Source organism: Cervus elaphus, chromosome 2, assembly GCF_910594005.1.
Source record: "Cervus elaphus chromosome 2, mCerEla1.1, whole genome shotgun sequence".
NCBI lineage: Eukaryota > Metazoa > Chordata > Mammalia > Artiodactyla > Cervidae > Cervus > Cervus elaphus.
Genome location: NC_057816.1, coordinates 14,066,662 through 14,085,976, shown reverse-complemented (window position 1 = coordinate 14,085,976; position 19,315 = coordinate 14,066,662). Strand labels below are relative to the sequence as shown.

Here is a 19,315-nt window from a genome sequence, read left to right as displayed (position 1 = left end):
GTTCTATCCCTGGGTCAGGAAGATCCCCTGGAGGAGGAAATGGCAACTCACTCCCATATTATTTCCTGGGGAATCCCAGGGACAGAGGAGCCTAGCAGGGCTACAGTCCAGGGAGAGGAGCCTAGCAGGGCTACAGTCCATGGGTTTGCAAAGAGCTGGACACAACTTAGCGACCACACAACAACAAACAGCGAAGCTGGTGAGGCCCGGCCTTCGCAGTGCTGATAGAAACAAGTGTTTGTGGAGAACACTGGCGGACCTAGTGCTCCTGTTTGCACACTGTCTTCAGTTGGTGAGAAACGGACACACAGAAAAGGAGTTTTCAGGGAGATGGAGAGGGAGGGGCGTGGAGGACGGAGAGAGAGAGAAGGAGGGGTGAGGAGGAGAGGGGCAGGGAACGTCTCCCCAAGGATGTGAACAGGGGAGAAAATACTTGGCTGCTTCTGCTTCTTTTTAAAAATTAATTGTGGTTAGCCGAACTGTATCCGACTCCGTTAACTCTCTCCCACACAGAACTTTCGGCTTTGCGGTAAACTTCGGTTGCCATGGTGAGAGAGCGGCCTGGGACAAGTCTAACGTAAAACCTTGGAACCAACATCCCAGCACTGTGCAACCCAGTGAAGAGTTAATTAGAATGACCCACCATGTGTTTCCCATTCCCGGCCCCAGATTCGATGGCTTTATGACTTACCACCTGCTTTTCCAAGCAAAGCTTTAGCCCTGTTCTCAGATCTCCTTTCTCTGTGTTAGGAATGGCTGGGGACACAGAAAGCTGGGGAAGAAGATGAAATGTGTGGATTCACTGCTGTTTCTCCAGAAAGCTTTCTGGGGTCCTCCTGTGGCTCTCACTGGTACCATCCCTAATCCAATGCCATTTGCCTTGGGATGTCTCTCCCAGGCGTGATTACTGCTAACTCGAGAAAGTTTGCTTTTACGTCCAGAGGCGCCATATGCCCCGTAACCTTGAGCAGGAGAAGTGGCTAGTGACCCTGTGTCCCATTTACAGGACTAGGGACGGAGGCCTGGGCAGGGGTTAACAGCTGGCCTGAGGTCACTCCCGTGGATGTAGGTTCAAGCTTGAGCTTCTGAACTTCAGGCCATGGCTCAGTGGTTCCTTTTGCAGTTCTGCTGTGTCGTCAGTGGTTTGTGAATTCGGGGGGCACAGGGTAACAAGCATCGGACCGTGAATCAGAAAAAAAGCAGAAAGCTGTTTTCTCTGTCTCGGCTGTGACAGTGAGAAGGTGAGCTTGCCTCTCAAGCCGTAATCGACTCTAACATCCCCTGCTACGTGGTTTCATGATGGAACGTGGACTGTGACTGGGCCCCTGAGAGGTAATTGTGGGTAATTCTATAACATCAAACATTCCATTTTGTACAGAGATGTATTTATTCAAAACGCTATCATTTCTTGATACAGATGAACTTATTTACAAATGAGAAACAGACTCACAGACTTAGAGAATGAACTTATGGCTGCCTGGGGAAAGGATGGGAGGAAGGGATAGTTAGGGAGTGTGGGATGGATATGTGCGTGTGTGCATGCTCAGCTGCTCAGCTGTGTCTGACTCTTTGCGCCCCAGGACTGTAGCTCACCAGGATCCTCTGTCCATGGGATTTCCCAGGCGCGAACACGGGAGTGGGTTGCCATATCTTTCTCCAGAGGCTCTTCCCGACCCAGGGATCAAACCTGCGTCTCCTGCATTGCAGGCTTTTCTTCACCATCTAAGCCACTCGGGAATCCCTGGGATCACATGGACATACTACTATATTTAAAATGAATAACCAACAAGGACCTGTTGTAGAGCACAGGGAACTCTGCTCAACGTTATGTGGCAGCCTGGGTGGGAGGAAAGTTTGGGGGAGAATGTATACATGTGTATGTATGGCTGAGCCCCTTTGCTGTTCTTGAACTATCACAACTTTGTTAACTGGCTATACTCCAGTAAAAAACAAAAAGTCAAAAAAAATTATCATTTCTTTCTGGCCATACAGGATCATTCTAAACGTTAATGGTGTCATTAACAGTTATAAACAAGTATCCTCCTAAGTGGGGACAGCAGAACTTTACTGGGGTCACTCCAGATGCATCCCACAGGTGACCTTTCAGATCTGGAATCTGACTTCACATACCAGTTGGAATGGCCATCATCAGAAAGTCTACAAATAACAAATGCTGGAGAGGGCGTGAAGTAAGAAGAACCCTCCTATACTGTTGATGAGAATGTTAAGGTGGTGCAGCCACAGGAGAATACTATGGAGGTTCCTTAAAAACTAAAGGTAGAGTTACCTCCCATATGATCCAGCAATCTCAGTTCTGGACATTTGTCCAGAAGACATGAAAACTCTAATTCAAAAAGATACATGCACCCCAGTGTTCGTTGTAGCACTATTTACAATAGTCAAGGCAGGGAAGAAACCTAAATGTCCAGAGGAGTGAATGAAGAAGATGTGGTACATATATACAATGGAATATTACTTAGTCATAAAGAGAATGAAATCATGCCATTTGCAGCAATGTGGATGGGCCGAGAGATTGTCATACTAAGTGAAGTAAGTCAGACAAATATCATATGGTATCCTATGTGTGGAATCTAAAAAAAAAATTGATACAAATGAGCTTATTTACAAAACAGAAATAGATTCATACACAAAGAAAAACTATGGCTACCAAAGGGGAAAGGTGGAGGAGAAATAAATTAACAGTATGGGGTTAATACATAAATATCACTATATATAAAATAATCAATAATGACCTACTGTATAGCATAGGGAACTATAGTCGATATCTTGTATTAACCTATAATGCAAAAGAATCTAAAAAAGAATATATATATATATGTATATATATCACTTTGCTGTACAGTTGATTGTAAATCAATTACATTTCAATAAAATTAAAAAAAAATTGATTTCAGTGGTTTATCCAGAGGTGTTCAAACAGGATGATGGTGATGAGTCAGGGTTTAATCAGACCAGCAGTAACAATACAATGACCAGTGATAACCAACAGTAAAAACCACAAGTATTTATTGGGCATTACACAGAAAGCACTGTTTTTTTCTGGATTATTCTAGCTTAGTCTCCCTCAACAACTTGTGGTGGTTTAGTGACTAAGTCGTGTCCAACTCTTATGACCCCATGGTCTCTGTAACCTGCCAGGCTCCTCTGTCCATAGGATTTCCCTGGCAGGAATACTGGAGTGGGTAGCCATTTCCTTCTGCAGGTGATCTTCCCAACCCAAGGATAGAACCCAAGTCTCCTGCCTTTGCAGGCGGATTGTTTACCAACTGAGCCACAAGGGAAGCCTCGTGAGGTTATTACTGTTTTCATCCTTGTCAGTGAGGAACAGGGACTCAGATGTCATTTGCTCAATGTCTTGAGCCAGTGAAAACTAGACCCAGGATACAAACCCAGTCAGTCTCTCTGCAGAACTGGCTCCTTTACCAACTGAATTTGCTAAAGTACAGCGGGCGAGGTTCCCGTCAAAACCGAGCGAGGGCACTCATCATTGGAAGACGGTCCTCCGAGGACACAGAGGGACAGGTAAGACTTCCATTGCAGCTCTAGGGCCAAAGGGATGCTGGGAGGAAGGCTCCAACCCAGCAGTCTGATGATGGAGCAACAACCCTGGGCGGGGGTGGAGATAGCCCAAGAGTCTCACTCTAAATTTCCTGACTCCTGCAGACCCCCACCCTCTGTAATGACAGCACAACATTACCTCAGATTCATTGCAATTCAGCTGAGTAGGTTACCATGAGCCACATTCCAGCCTGTGTTCCTGGGGTCATTCTGATGGGGCTTGGGGGAGTCTCTGGGAGCTTTAATTGAATTTGTAAGGCATCCTGTCCTTGATGGAAAACGGGGAGAAGCCCCTGCTCCCATCAACAGCACATGTACAGGCATCTCCTGAGTGGTTTGTTTCTGCAGATGGAGAATTTCAGTCATTTTATGTTCTTATTGTTTTCAATTTACTGACTGAATTCTGGGACTGGACCCAATTTGAGGTTTATAACCTCTTGTGTGTTATTACAGAGAAGTAGGGCAAATGAATGAGTCTCTCATTTTTTTTTTTTTTTGCCTCAGATTCAGACCCTGGTTTTTAAGTGGGGCAGTAAGGAGTTCCACTCTCGTGTTTGTAGATATAGGTACACATAGGTTAAATGCACATAACATTTCTATTCAGCAGCATGCATATTTGACCTCCTGTACCATCTTTGGGGGGTGTCTCTCTGACTTCCTCTCTTTCTGCAACTTGCGTGCTCGGCTGTGACAGACTAACCTCCTACCTTTCCCTTTCTCTGCTTTAATGTGGTTCTCCCACACCTAGTATTTTCATAACAGGAATTCGATTGAACGTGATTTATCTATCTCGTGATTAATGTAATTTAACACCACTAATGCAGCATTTGCTGTGGGCTGGATGCTGCTCCAAGCATGTTACAAATATTAACTGATGCAGTCCTCTAATAACTCTTGGAAGTGGGTGCTATTCTATCCTCACTTTACAGACCAGGAAACTGAGGCAAGTTTCCTTTTCTGCTGCCTAAGTGGATTCATATGGGGCGGGGGAGGGGGTGGGGGCGGGGGAGGGGGTGGGGGAGGGCAGGAGGGAATGTGTCCTCTGAGAGTTTTTGACTTTTGTTTTCCATACAAAGGAATGACAAAAAGTTGTGATCTGATAGCGCTAGGAAGAAGGGGGAAAGAAAAGTTATTCCTCTTGAGCAGAAAAGCCAGAATCCTCAAAGGCTGGATTTACTTAATGATGTACTGGTTTTACGGCTAAACACTTATAACTATTAAACACACTTTTATTATTAAAATTCCTGCAGGAAACATCTTTGTTATTGTGACACTTAAACTCTTTGGCTTCTAACTTCCCCTCCCTTTGAAACAATTATGAGCATAATGTGATTTTTAATAATCTGTGGTTTCTTTGGAATGCAGAGATCATGTTCAGGCATCTCTCAGCATGTCCTTCTTAAGGCTCAAGGCCTCCTTGGTTCTGCATACAAGATGCCCGTTGCCCGAAATACTTGGTCTCCGTCCTCCAGAGGGCAGGGGTCCGAGGAAGAACATCCAGCAATGGTTCAGCCTTCCCCTGACTCGCCAGGCTTCTGCTTGGGTGGTGGAGTCCGTCAAACTGGGTTCACCCCAGGAGAGGCCCACTTGTGTATGAGCTGTGGCTTTGATCAGTATGGTAGTGGACAGGGGCTGAGGCCCGTGATTCAGGTTATGCTTTGGAGGTGAAATAGACAGTCTTGGTGACTGACTTGTCATGAGTCAGAGGAAGAAGAATCTGTTGTAGAATTGAGATTGTCTGAATGTTTGCCTGGGCTTCCCTGGTGGCTCAGTGATAAAGAATCCGTTAGCTGATGCAGGAGATCCCTGGGTTGGGAAGATCCCCTGGAGAAGGAAATGGAAACGCACTCCAGTGTTCTGGAAAATGCTATGGACAGAAGAGTCTGGTGGGCTGCAGTTCATGGGGTTACAAAGAGTTGGACTGGACTGAGCATACATGCACGGATATTTGCATTTCCCCAACGTGGGTTTCGGGATATTGTCTTCCTAGTGCCTACCACAGTGCTTGGCACCTCATAAGCAACTGAAAAAATGTTTATTGATCATGTGTATGAATGAGTGATGGGTGAAGGAAATGTGACCCAACCAAGTTCTGTGACCTGCCGAAGATCACATTAACTACTCAATGGCAGAACTTACCCTGGAATCTAGTTACCTAAGGATGACACAACTTTTGGTGTGATGTCCTTTTTGTGGTCTCTCTTATCTGCCTTTCAGATCTTTAACTCTTTGAAGGCAGGGACTGTGTACAGATCAATATAATAGAAGCTACTGTTTGGCAATGGTTGTTGGTGTTGTTTCACTGGTAAGTCCTGTCCAACTCTTTGCAACCCCATGGACTGTAGCCCTCCAGGCTCCTCTGTCCTGGGGATTCTCCAGGCAAGAATACTGGAGTGAATTGCCGTGCCCTCCTCCAGTCTGGCAATGGAGATGGTGTCAGAGCTAGAGGTCTGTGTGCATGTTTGTGGGCTTCTGTTAGACACGATGTGCTTTTCTTTTGGGGGTGTTGGAGCAGGGAGTTGGGAAAAGGCTGGAAACTGACAGGTATGTAGGATTCCCAGGCCCTTCCATTTCCCAAAATGGCCACTTTACCTTTTCTTTGTCTCTTGAACCTGTCCTTTCTTCTCCTATCTTAGCTTTGGTCCTACCTGCCCCTTGTCTGTGAGGGGCAGCCTCCTCACTCTCCACCTCTGTCTTGTTAGCTATGGACCACTGCCCCCGTGAAATCCTCATCTGAGCTTTGCCACGTATTAACAGAGCGATCTGGGCCAAGAGGGTTATTTTCTCAGATCCTGGGTTTACTCATTTGTCAAAAGTAGATAATGACAAAAAATACCCTACTAATACTGTGAAAATTGTTTGAAAGTAACTGTGAGAACCAGGCCAGACCACAAAGGCTGGGCCAGGCTGGAGGATTGGAGAGACCAGCCAGCCAGACTTGGCTCTGGGGATTCCTCCTTGGGTCACGACTGCCCTAGCTAACAAGTTGTGCAGAGAGAGGAGGGTGCACAGAGGGCCAGGCAGTGAGCGCCGTTTCCCCAGCCCATGGGTCAATGATCGAGAGGCTTCTAGAGGTTTCTGTGAGGCAGTTGAGGATGAACCTGCTTCTGGGAGAGCCTGCTGTGTAGATTCTAAAGGTTCTCATACTATTAATGCTATTGAGGTTCTAGTGCCATGGTTTCTCTATCCTGGATACTTTTGCATACTTTATTATATTCGATCAACACACAAAGATGGAGAGAGATACAAGTATCTCCATTTTATTTGTTTTTATTTGCTTTTCTGGTTGCCCTGCATGGCATGTGGGATCTTACTTCACTGACCAGGAATTGAAACTGCATTCCCTGCTTCCCTGGTGGCACTAGTGGTAAAGAAATGCCTGCCAATGCAGGAGACTTAAGAGACGCAGGTTCGATCCCTGGGTGGGGAAGAGCTCCTGGAGGAGGACATGGCAACCCACTCCAGTATTCTTGCCTGGAGAAGCCCATGGACAGAGAAGCTTTGTGGGCTACAGTCTATGGGGTTGCAAAGAGTCAGACATGACTGAGTGACTTAGCAGCAGCAGCAGCAGCAGCAGCCTGTGCTTTGGAAGGCAGATCCTTAACCACTGGACCACCAGGGAAGACCCAATTACCTCCAATTTACAGTTGTGGTACTGATAGAAAGGTTGAGTAACTTATCCAAGACCACAGAATCACGTTTATTTCATTCCCAAGCTTATTCATTTGAAGTAACACTTCTTTGCAAACTATATACTCCTTAGGCAAGATCCGTGTCTGCCCCCACCACACCTCCTGCCCCTGCGCAGTGCCTTGCACACAAGAAGTGCTCAGTGCGTGATTTTTTGATGCATAAATGGGCACATATAAACCTGTTTTATAGGTTGTAAAGTTGAGGGACTCTGTAAGACGCTTGGAAAAGAACTATGGTCTCTGAGAAGACTATGGTGGGTTGGCTTGGGGTCCAGGCCTGAACTGAAGTTGGGATGCAGAAGTCCAGAGGATGTTTGGGAACATTCAGTGATTTCCACGTACATAAGATGCTTTATAAGGAGAACGAGTACAGCATACAGAGTTCTCTTTGTCTGAGGGCTATGTGATGGCCAGGAAAAGCCACAGGATTCAGAGCCAAAAAGAAATCCAGATGATACGAAGCCAGTGTTTCCCAAAGTGTGTTCCAGGGAACCATCCAGCCAAGAAGCATGATCTTGTAAGATTAAGATTCTTCTCCAAAAGTAGCTCATAATTAAATACAAATGAAAACACCACTCTGTGTAGTCTATAGTATGCCTTCCCATGGTATATATTAGCATGATAAAAACTGAAGATTCCTATAATTAAAAAAAAAAATGAATGACAAAGTCCCTTTTACTTCTTTTGACCAGTATTGTCACGCATATTTGAGACCTGTTTTCTTCCATCATCCCCTACGCTCCCACTTCTGTTTACATACCAGGAAATGAATGGTTATCAGGGCCCCTGAGAAATGCTAGAATAAAAACTGAATAGCTCTTTGAATGAAATTCCTCTCTCTCCTTTTCATGCCTTCTTATTCTGTAGCTGCGTAATTTTGTATTTGGTGATAGAGGTTGGTCTCTTTCTTCCATTCACCCAATAAATATTTAACAAACACCTACAGAGCATAAGACTTGGTGGTTCAGTACAGTTCAGTTCAGTCACTCAGTCGTGTCCGACTCTTTGCAACCCCATGGGCTGCAGCACGCCAGGCTTCCCTGTCCATCACCAACTCCTGGAGCCTATTCAAACTCATGTTCTTGTCCACTGAGTCGGTGATGCCATCCAACCATCTCATCCTCTGTCATCCCCTTCTCCTCCTGCCTTCAATCTTTCCCAGCATCAGGGTTTTTTCAAAATAGTTAGTTCTTCACATTAGGTGGCCAAAGTATTGGAGTTTCAGCTTCAACATCAGTCCTTCCAATGAAAATTCAGGACTGATTTCCTTTAGGATGAACTGGTTGGATCTCCTTGCAGTCCAAGGGACTCTCAAGAGTCTTCTCCAACACCACAGTTCAAAATTCTTTGGTGCTCAGCTTTCTTTATAGTCCAACTCTCACATCCATACATGACTACTAGAAAAACCATAGCCTTGACTAGACGGACCTTTGTTGGCAAAGTAATGTCTCTGCTTTTTAATATGCTGTCTAGATTGGTCGTAACTTTCCTTCCAAGGAGTAAGCATCTTTTAATTTCATGGCTGCAATCACCATCTGCAGTGATTTTGGAGCCCCCCAAAATTAAGCCTCTCACTGTTTCCAGTGTTTCCCCATCTATTTGCCATGAAGTGATGGGACCAGATGCCATGATCTTAGTTTTCTGAATGGTGAGCTTAAGCCAACTTTTTCACTCTCTTCTTTCACTGTCATCAAGAGGCTCTTTAGTTCCTCCTCACTTTCTGCCATAAGGGTGGTGTCATTTGCATATCTGAGGTTACTGATATTTCTCCCGGCAATCTTGATTCTAGCTTGTGCTTCATCCAGCCCAGCGTTTCTCATGATGTACTCTGCATATAAGTTAAATAAGCAGGGTGACCATATGCAGCCTTGACGAACTCCTTTTCCTATTTGGAACTAGTCTGTTGTTCCACGTCCAGTTCTAACTGCTGCTTCCTGACCTGCATACAGGTTTCTCAAGAGGCAGGTCAGGTGGTCTGGTATTCCCATGTCTTTCAGAATTTTCCAATTTATTGTGATCCACACAGTCAAAGGCTTTGGCATAGTCAATAAAGCAGAAATAGATGTTTTTCTGGAACTCTCCTACTTTTTCAATGATCCCATGGATGTTGGCAATTTCATCTCTGATTCCTCTGCATTTTCTAAATCTAGCTTGTACATCTGGAAGTTCATGGTTCACGTACTGTTGAAGCCTGGCTTGGAGAATCTTGAGCATTACTTTGGTAGCATGTGAGATGAGTGCAATTGTGCGGTAGTTTGATCATCCTTTGGCATTGCCTTTCTTTGGTATTTGAATGAAAACTGACCTTTTCCAGTCCTGTGGCCACTGCTGAGTTTTCCAAGTTTACACTTGGTTCAGTTCAGTTCAGTTCAGTCGCTCAGTCGTGTCCGACTCTTTGAGACCCCATGAATCGCAGCACGCCAGGCCTCCCTGTCCATCACCAACTCCTGGAGTTTACTCAAACTCATGCCCATCGAGTCAGTGATGCCATCCAGCCATCTCATCCTCTGTTGTCCCCTTCTCCTCCTGCCCCCAATCCCTCCCAGCATCAGGGTCTTTTCCAATGAGTCAAATCTTCGCACGAGGTGGCCAAAGTATTGGAGTTTCAGCTTCAGCATCAGTCCATCCAATGAACACCCAGGACTGATCTCCTTTAAGATGGACTGGTTGGATCTCCTTGCAATCCAAGGGACTCTCAAGAGTCTTCTCCAACACCACAGTCCAAAAGCATCAATTTTTTGGCACTCAGCTTTCTTCACAGTCCAACTCTCACATCCATACATGACCACTGGAAAAACCATAGCCTTGACTAGACGGACCTTTGTTGGCAAAGTAATGTCTCTGCTTTTTAATATGCTATCTAGGTTGGTCATAACTTTCCTTCCAAGGTGGTACAGACTCTAAATTAGTAGATCTTTGATTTCTCCTGTCCTCACGAGAAAGGGAAAGGAAAGATGCTGGAGAGAGACATGCAGGGGTATTGGGAACCATTGGTACTTGAGGTGTTCCCATCTTCTCCAGCCTTCAGAATTTACCAATGCCTGCATCTGGGAATGCGGGGAGATGCTGGGGAGGGAGCTGTGGGCACTGTCCCTCAGGGAAGCTATGAAAAAGAATTTTCCCCATCTTTTAAAAAACTGGGATATAATTGCTTTACAATGTTGTGTTAGTTTCTGCTGTATGGCAAAGTGAGTCAGCCACATGTATATGTATATCCCCTCCCTCTTGGACCTCCTTTCCATCCTCCCACCATCCTACCCATCTAAAAAAAATTTATCAGTGCCCAACTAACAACCATCTCAGTCTCCATTCCATTCCATTGCCATCAAAGAGGTCAGTATTTCCTTAGGTTTTCTTCCTCAAGTAATTCTTGGGAACCCTTCAGGAAATGATCCCCTAAACCCGCCCGTTCCAGGCAGGCAGGCAGTCAGATGGTCTCTGGCTCTGAGGCAGGGCTCTGCTTCTCCTGGTCACTCCTTGCCCTCTAGTTGCTTCTCCAGACTATTGTCTTTCTGCTTTTTCCCATGGGCAAATTAAACGTTTCTTTATAAGACAGCTTAAATCCAGTTTTAGGAAAAAATATCTAATGCTACCAATTGATAATTCTCAGTCATGTACGACTCTGTGAGACCTTACGTACTGTAGCCTGCCAGGCTCCTCTGTCCGTGGGATTCTCCAGGCAAGAATACTGGAGTGGGTTGCCATGCCCTTCCTCTTCCGGGCGTCTTCCTGATCCAGGGATCGAACCTGAGTCTCTTATGTCCTTGCGTTGGCAGGTAGTTCTTTACCACCAGTGCCCCCTGGGAAGCCCAATAATTCTTAGATTTATACTCAACTTATATGCCCAAACAGAATATTTGATATCTCAACATCTCCAGTCTGAAGCATGGGTTTCCCTGGTGACTCAGACAGTAAAAAATCTGCCTGCAATGCAGGAGATGCAGGTTCAATCCCTGGGTTGGGAAGATCCCCTGGAGAAGGAAATGGCAACCCACTCCAGTATTCTTGCCTGGGAAAGACAGAGGAGCCTGGCAAGCTGCAGTCCATGGGGTCGCAAAGAGTTGGACACAACTAATCGACTAAACTACAACAACAGATGACCAGTGAGTGAGGAGGTGCCCTGGGGAGGAAAGTGAGCCCTACTGACTATTGTCAAGTTCAGCCTGTATTCCTCTCTGAACTGTCCCGTGTATCTATCATATCACTTTCAGCCAAGAGCAGCCTGTCAGTCTGAGGGTCAGTTGATTGTTAAAGCAGTGGGCTGCCTGATTAAAGCATAGATAATATGCAGAGTAAACTAAAACTAGAGCAAATGAGATGGCTTTTGTCCATGGCTGCACCTCCTCCTTCCCTTTTTTTTTTGGGGGGGGGGCTGCTCTTTGTTTAGTACCTTTGTGTTCCAGGTGCTGCATCAAGGTCTTCACAAGGATCCCTTGTCTGGTTTGATGCTAGTGAGGTAGACACCATTTCTCTCCCCTTTGGAGTGTTGGTTACAGATCTGCTCTCTCAATGCATCCTTGTTCATCATCAAAGAGCAAGAGGCTTTGACAAACATGAAGACAAAGTGACTATTACTTTCTTTTCTTAAAAAAAAAAAGACATATATCTTTTTATTTGGCTGGGTTGGGTCTTGGTTGTGATCTGTGGGATCTTTTGTTGCAGCACATGAGCTTAGTTGCTCCAGAGCACATGGGATCTTAGTTCCCTGACCAGGGATCAAACCTATGTCCCCTGCATTGGAAGGCAGATTCTTAACCACTGAACCACCAGGGAAGTCCCACAAGTGACTATTTTCATTAAGGCTTGGGAAAGGCTTAGCCAACTAACTCCCCACCACTCTGTTCTGAGACTCTGCTTTATTTTCTACTATACGTATTATTTACTGGTTTATCTCTTTGCTTATTGTTGGTTTTCCACCACTGGAATGTCACCTTTATTGGACTGAGGGTTTTTTATTTTTTTGGACTGAGGATTTTTTAATATCTGTTTTGTTAGTACAGCTGCTGGAACACAATCAGTAATCAATACATATTTACTCTTGAACGGAAAAGGAAACAGGAGCTCACATCAGTGTGGGAGCAATGAGGTTCATCCTGTATGAGACCTTTCCGATAGAAAGGGGGTTAACATGGGACAGGTAAGAGGTAAGTTACAAAGTCTCAGGGAGCAGGTAGAGATCTCGACTGGAAATCCATAGAATGTGGAGTCGGCAATGAGGACAATGCAAAAAGAACAAAGAACCCAAAAGGAAAAGATGAGAAGGCGTCAATCACAGTCACCCCATTTATCAATATTTATTAGCTGTTAGCTGTCTCAGTACCTAATAGAAGAGACAGTGGTTGGATACGATGTGATAAAAATGTAAGGAAGAGAGCAAAGGGGTGGGGGGCATCAGAAACTGGAGAGATTTAGAGCAGGAAAGAGGCCTGCAGAGGCTCCCTGTGAAATACTTGCAAGGCCCAGCCTTCCCTCGGGAGCGCCTGTGTGGGGCTGTGGTGTGTGGCAGGGAGAGGAGTACAAGGCGTCTCATGCTGGAGGGATCTGCAGAGAATTTGACTTTGTGGCCAGGTTTTCAGAGTCAGAGGGCAAAGCTAATGTTTTCTACTGATTCAGGTCATGAGATGTCATCCAGAAACGGAGGGAGAGCAGCTTTCGTCAAGAAAAAGCCAGAATAAACTAACAATTATGGAAAAAGCAGTTCCCTGAGGGTAAAAGTGGCAAGGTTTAGAAAGCTGGAGAGGCGAAAAGCCACAAGCCCCATCATCTTGTGGGGGCTGTGGATGGTGGGATGGGCACTGGGTATTCAGCCCGGCGTTGAACTCTCTGTCCTGTGAACTTGTTTTCCCCCTCAAAGATGAATTTGTCAGATGGACTTTCAAAGGGTTTGAGGATCCCAAAGGCCCCAGGAAGCATGCCTGCCTTCCTTCTTTGTCTCAAAGCCCCTCTTGCAGTGTCTTTGGGCCGAGTTTCCTGGCTGTGGGACAGGGCAGGGTCGGAGGCTGGAATCAGAAACATTCCTGACTCCCACACACCCCTCCTTCACTCCTCTGTCCATGTCTGAACTCGAGGGGGCCACAGTCCAGGCTGGCATCCTTGGCCTTTCCTGACACCCTCTGTGCTATTCTAACACATGATATCACTCTTATGTAAGTAACATAAGTCAAGCCAGGAACCTGCGGCTGATGGAAGAAGTAAATTTTCTGTCTTGATTTCTTCTTTTTTTTTTTGGGCAAAAACTTGTTGCTCCCACCCCTGAAGGGGCAGAAGTCAAGTCCACTTGGTGTGGAAGAGGAGAGGGCCGTCTGCTTGACTACGCTAGAATGGCGCACCCCCCACCCCCACTCGGCACTGTTTCAGAAGCGCTGAGGGTTGCAGAAAGACCTCCATGGGAAGATGGGATGTGGGGCACCCCAGGCTCTCCCAGGAGAAGTCCCAGCTCCCACGTGGGCTCCTACAGATGTCAGCCAGGGCCAGGTCCCTTTGGTGACCCGGGTTGTAGATTTGACCAGGCCTCCCTGGATCACATAGAGCACAGAGCCCTGTCTGAGTTGGGGGTGAGTCTCAATGGAGGGAGCACCTTTTGTCCAGTGGAAGTTACAGGTCTTATTAATCAGATTGCGGAACTGGTGTCACTTGTGGGATCATCTTTCTACCAGCTGCCCAGGCTGGAGAATCTGGGGTTACTTACAGCAGGGAACGGTGGTGGGACAGAGTCGCAGAGTTCTAGCCCAATCAGTAGGCTCCTGGAGAGTGGTGAGACCTCTTGGTAGCAGAACTGGGAGGAGGTGGGAGTTCAAAAAAATTGTCTTTATTGAGATATAATTTCAACCATACAATTCACCTAAACTGTATGATTTATTGATTTTTAGAATATTCATAAGGGTTGTGCAACCATGGAGGGGATGGGACTTTGAATGTCCTCTGACGTTGTCTCCAACATCCTTTGCCAAGAATTGTGAATATTCACACCTGTCTATTCACTGAGATATTTGTCTCAGGATGGAGATAGTGTAGGGGGCTGGTGTTTGTGTATATATATGTGTGTGTGTGCGTGTATGTAGGTAAAGAACAAATACAAATATTTAAAAATACTTGTTTTCTTTTTTGCATGTGACACAATGTTTGTGATATATAATACTTGGTAAGACCAGAAAAAAGAATTAAAACTACTAGGTAGTTGAATATGTAACTTTAAGAACTTCAAGATGGAGATTAATGAGGTGTCAGAACACGAACATAGACAATGAGATGTTTTTTGAGCACATTACAGATTTTGTCACCATTTCACGCACATCATTTCATCTGGTTCTGTGACCACCCTGTGGGTAAACACGGGTACAATACTGTGGTCTCATCTTGCTGCTGCTGCTGCTGCTAAGTCGCTTTAGTCGTGTCCGACTCTGTGCGACCCCATAGACGGCAGCCCACCAGGCTCCTCCATCCCTGGGATTCTACAGGCAAGAACACTGGAGTGGGCTGCCATTTACAGACAAGTAAACCCTGTGGGGTGAAGGGATTGCCCACATGAGAAGTGTGTGGGGAATTGAACCCCGGTCTTTAGACTCAAAATCTGTTTCTACTGCACTAAGAGTAGCAAGCTTTTGCATTTCACCTGTCATTTATACCTTTTATATAAAATATTTTATATCATATATATAGATTACGTATCTTAGGTCTCACCAATCATTTTATCGAAAAGTCTTGACGTTATTCTGATAGAAATAGAAAGTCCACGTTTCCAGAGAATGGCATTCCTATGTTCATATATGATTTCCAAGAAAGCTTTTGGACATACATTTTTTTCAAGAATGTTACTGAAAATACATTGAAGATGATATCTTAGTTGTTATCTTTTTTAAAAGATTTTTTTATGTGGGCCATTTTTAAAGCCTTTATTGAATGTTGCAATATTGCTCCTGCTTTATGTTTTGGTTTTATGGCCATGAGGCATGTGGGACCTTATTCCCTGACCAGGATGGAACCCACATCCCCTGCACTGGAAGGTGAAGTCTTAAGCACTGGAGCACCAGGGAAGGCCGTTGTCATTCTGAAAGCGGAGAGTCCACTTGGGCTTTGGTGTCACTGAGAATGCACCGCAACCTTTGGGGGTTCAAATGACTCAGTGGTGCTGCGTGGCAGGAAGGTGGTGAGGGAAAGTGTAGAGTGTGGCGGGCACGGAATGCAGTGCCAGGTCCCCATGGAGGGAGGACTTGTCACCTGGGCACGGGCGTGTTGTCAGCAGACAGCCTGCAGCACTCAGCCCCTTAGGGAACTGCCTTGCCTAGCGTCACGCCCCTCTGGGGTGGCCCGATTCCAATGACGGATCAAGGCAGAGTGTAAAAGCAGAGCTATTTTGGCTAGTTCAGGACCCCTCTGAGGGGCTGTTTGCTCCGGGATTCCCTGGAGAGCTGGCCGAGGCTGCGAGACTTGCATTGCTACCTGACCCCTCGCTGTGCCCTATTCTGCTTCCCTCCTCTCCTTCCAGAGGCCAGAGTCCCAGACACGTTCCCTGTTTAACATCCTGAACTCTACACTCTTCTCAGAGTCCACATCTTGGAGAGCTCAAACCGCAACTGCTGGCTTTCAGCATGCTTTCTCTTGGAGCAGGGGTTGGTAAACTCTGTAAAGGGCCAGATAATGAAAGTTTTAGCCTTTGTAGTCCAACTCTGCTTTGTAGCGTGAAAGCAACCATAGATAATATGTGGATGAATGAGCATGGCTGTGTTCCAATAAAACTTTATTTACACAAACAGGCACTTGGCTGGATTGGGCCTGTGTGAGTGTAGTTTGCCAGAGAATTAGTGATTACTGAGAATTACTGATTAATTTGAGATAACTGGGGGATTCTGGAGAATTCCTGATGAATTTCTTCATGCCCAGTGTTTCATAAGTCATATGCATGATTGCTCAGTCATGTCCGACCCTTTGCGACCCCATGGACTGTAGCTGATCAGGCTTCTCTGTTCATGGGGTTGCTCCTGGCAAGAATACTGGAGGGGGTATTCATTTCTCCAGGGGATCTTCCCAACCCAGGGATTGAATCCGTGTCTTCTGCTTTGCAGGCAAATTCTTTACCACTGAGCCACCTGGGAAGGCCAAGTCATACAGCTGTTCATTATTGTTCATGCTGAGTGCTGAACACTGGGTAAAAAGCCCCTTCTGACAGCTCACAAATACAGTTTCAACCTAACACAGACTTATGATCTAATTCAAGAAGGGACTTGAAGAAGCTGTCCTCTGCCCCTGGCAGAGTTTACCCTGGTTCATTGGCAGCTCTGGCGTCCCCTTCCTGGAAGCTGTGGAGATGGAGTGAGAGGACTTCCCCCGAGGGGAATGGAGGAAGGGAGGGGCCGGGCCTCTGCCGGGACCTCTGCATGTGTTATTTCACTTAGTCCTGACCACCACTGTCGTCCCTGCTTCGCAAGGGAAGAGACGGTCTCAGAGAAGGTGAGGAATGTGGTTTGCAGTGATTGTCAACAGGAGCATCGATTTCAAACGCTGTGCAGGCTCCAAAGCCATGCCCCTGCCACTCCCCCTGCTGACCTGTCACCTCGGCCTGGAATGGCAGCTGGTTTCTCTTTAAACCAGTTGCTTCTGCCTGAGAGGGTTTGGCACAAGGAGTTGGATCCTGGACTGGCGCTTGTGGCTCTGTTCCTGGGGCTCATTGGAGGCTGAGTTTCTGCATCCTTGCCACTGGCCAGCTCGGGCCGTGGCATCTGATAAGTGGAGGCTTCAGCTCCTGGGGGCTGATGGGGGCGGGTGCTAGCCGTGATGGTCACATTCTGTCCCTCAGGTGTGAGTGTGCGTGGGCGCCCACAAAGGACCCTCCGCCTTTCTTCTGTCAGGCAGCTGTCATCACCCCTGTTGTTCGCAGCCTGTTTCAGGAGGCTGGCCAACTCCTTGGGAAGGTGAGAGGGGAGGTTGGGAGCCTGAGGGCTGGAGGACTCAGGTTACCATTGTGCTCTCTTATCTGGGCTGTTGGAGACAGCACTGCTCCGGCCCCTGGAGACCAGGCGGTAGCCCGAGCTGCACTGAGCCTCAGCAGGTGGCCCTGGGTGAGCCCTAGAGGAACCACTCATCTCCCACAGGAGAAGGGTCAGGTTCAGGTGGTCTGTGCACTGTGAGGATGGCGTGAGTGACAGGTGATAGAAAGCAGCTGGAGAAGGGGCGGGCCAAGTCCAGTGGTCTCACCTGCCGGCACACACCAGCACCACCTGTTCGGGAAGGCCTGTTGGAGCAAGAGTGTCTAACTCAGTAGATCTGGGGTGGGGCCTGGGAGTGCACCTTTCCCATAAGCGTCTCACTCATCCTTCAGTGCCCTTTTCAAGCTTCTTTTCTGTCGTGTGTGGGCTTAGTTGCTCAGTCGTGTCCAACTCTTTATGACCCTGTGGACTGTAGCCCGCCAGGCTCCTCTGTCCAAGGGGATTCTCCAAGCAAGAAGACTGAAGTGGGTTGTCATGCCCTCCTCCAGGGGATCTTCCCAGTCCAGGGACTGAACCCAGGTCTCTCGCATTGCAGGCAGATCCTTTACCAGCTGAGCCACTTCCTTAAGTACTGTGGTTCCAGTTGATCTCTCTCAAAAGTTCTGGGATGTCCTGCAGTTTGCACTCCTGTGTGATGTCAGCATGGGAAGCACAGCGGCGGCTGCCTTCCTGCTCTGCTGGGCAGGATGCTGGAGCCTCATGTTGGCTGTGGGCAGAGAGGCATGGACAGGGGGGTGGTGGCATGCACACAGATGTCTGTCATCCCCGACTTACTCTGCTGTACTTTCTGTGTACGGGGGTTGTTACAGTTGAATGATGAACTTCCTGCTGACAGCTGCAGTGTCTTTTACCACTGCATCTCCTCTTGGCCTTGAGCACATTGCTCTGTGCACAGGACTGAGTTTGGTTCATTTTGACTTCTTGGGACAATCACAGTGCTGATTGCCAGGCAATGGCAGCGGCAGCAAATATTCTTTTTAAAAAAATATTTATTTGGCTGTGCCAGGTCTTAGTTGTGGCATGCAGGATCTAGTTCCCTGACCAAAGATTGGACCCAGCCCCCTACATTGGGGATGCTGAGTTTTAACCACTGGACCACCAGGGAAGTCCCCACAAATATTCTTTGCTTAGTCAAATAATAATTTTCAAATACTTGAAGAATATTTCCTCCCGGAGTTTGCTCAAAATCATATCCAATGAGTTGGTGATGCCATCCAACCATCTCATCCTCTGTCATTCCTTTCTCCTCCGGCCCTCAATCTTTCCCAGAATCAAGATCTTTTCCAATGAGTTGCCTCTTTGCATCAGGTGGACAAAATATTGGGGCTTCACCTTTAGCATCTGTCCTTAAATATTCAGTGTTGATTTCCTTTAGGTTCCTAGAGTTTCTCTATTATGGACTAATTTGGCCACCCCCCCAACTCATATGTTGAAGCCTGAACCCCCAGTATGATGATATTTGGGGATGGGGGCCTTTGGGAGGTAAAGTTTAGATGAGGTGATGAGGGTGAGTGGGGCCCTGGTGATGAGATTACTGCCCTTAAAAGAAGAGTCCATAGAGCTCCCCCTTTCTTTCTGCCTGGTGAGGACATGATGAGAAGGTGGCCATCTGCAAGGCTGGAGGAGAGCCCTCACTGGGAACCAACTTGCCCAGCACTTTCATCTTGGACATCCCAGCCTCCAGGACTGTAAAAAATAAATTCCTATTACTGTGGCCACTCCATCTGTGGTATTTTGTTATGGAACTCTGAGCTGACTAAGACACTCTCCTCGGCCAGGCTCACCCTGGCAGCTAGGGTGGAGTCAGTTTCACCCTGGACTGAAAATGGAGAGGGAATTTCCTTAGAGGAAATTCTGGGTAAAGTTTCTAGAAGGGTGATTGGAAGCAGACAGCAAAGCAAAGGTCCATGGTAAGACCTTCCTTTGGACAGAAAGAATGGTTTCCTGGCTCAGAGGGTTCAGGGGACCAGGGCAGCCTTTCGGGGCATGGGATTGGACCACTCCTTCTGTGGATAAGGTGGGAAGAGAGGAGGAGAAAGGATGGAAAGTTAGGGGCCAGCT

At 46.8% G+C, this 19,315-nt stretch overlaps 1 long non-coding RNA gene across 1 annotated transcript in view; it reads left to right on the top strand.

The window, feature by feature from the left end:
• Positions 1-1,240: 1,240 nt before the first annotated feature.
• Positions 1,241-19,315, top strand: part of LOC122674537 — a 200,138-nt gene continuing 182,063 nt past the window's right edge. The window contains exon 1 of the long non-coding RNA XR_006334990.1: positions 1,241-1,332. This is a non-coding gene — a long non-coding RNA (uncharacterized LOC122674537). The remainder of the gene's footprint in view (positions 1,333-19,315) is intronic.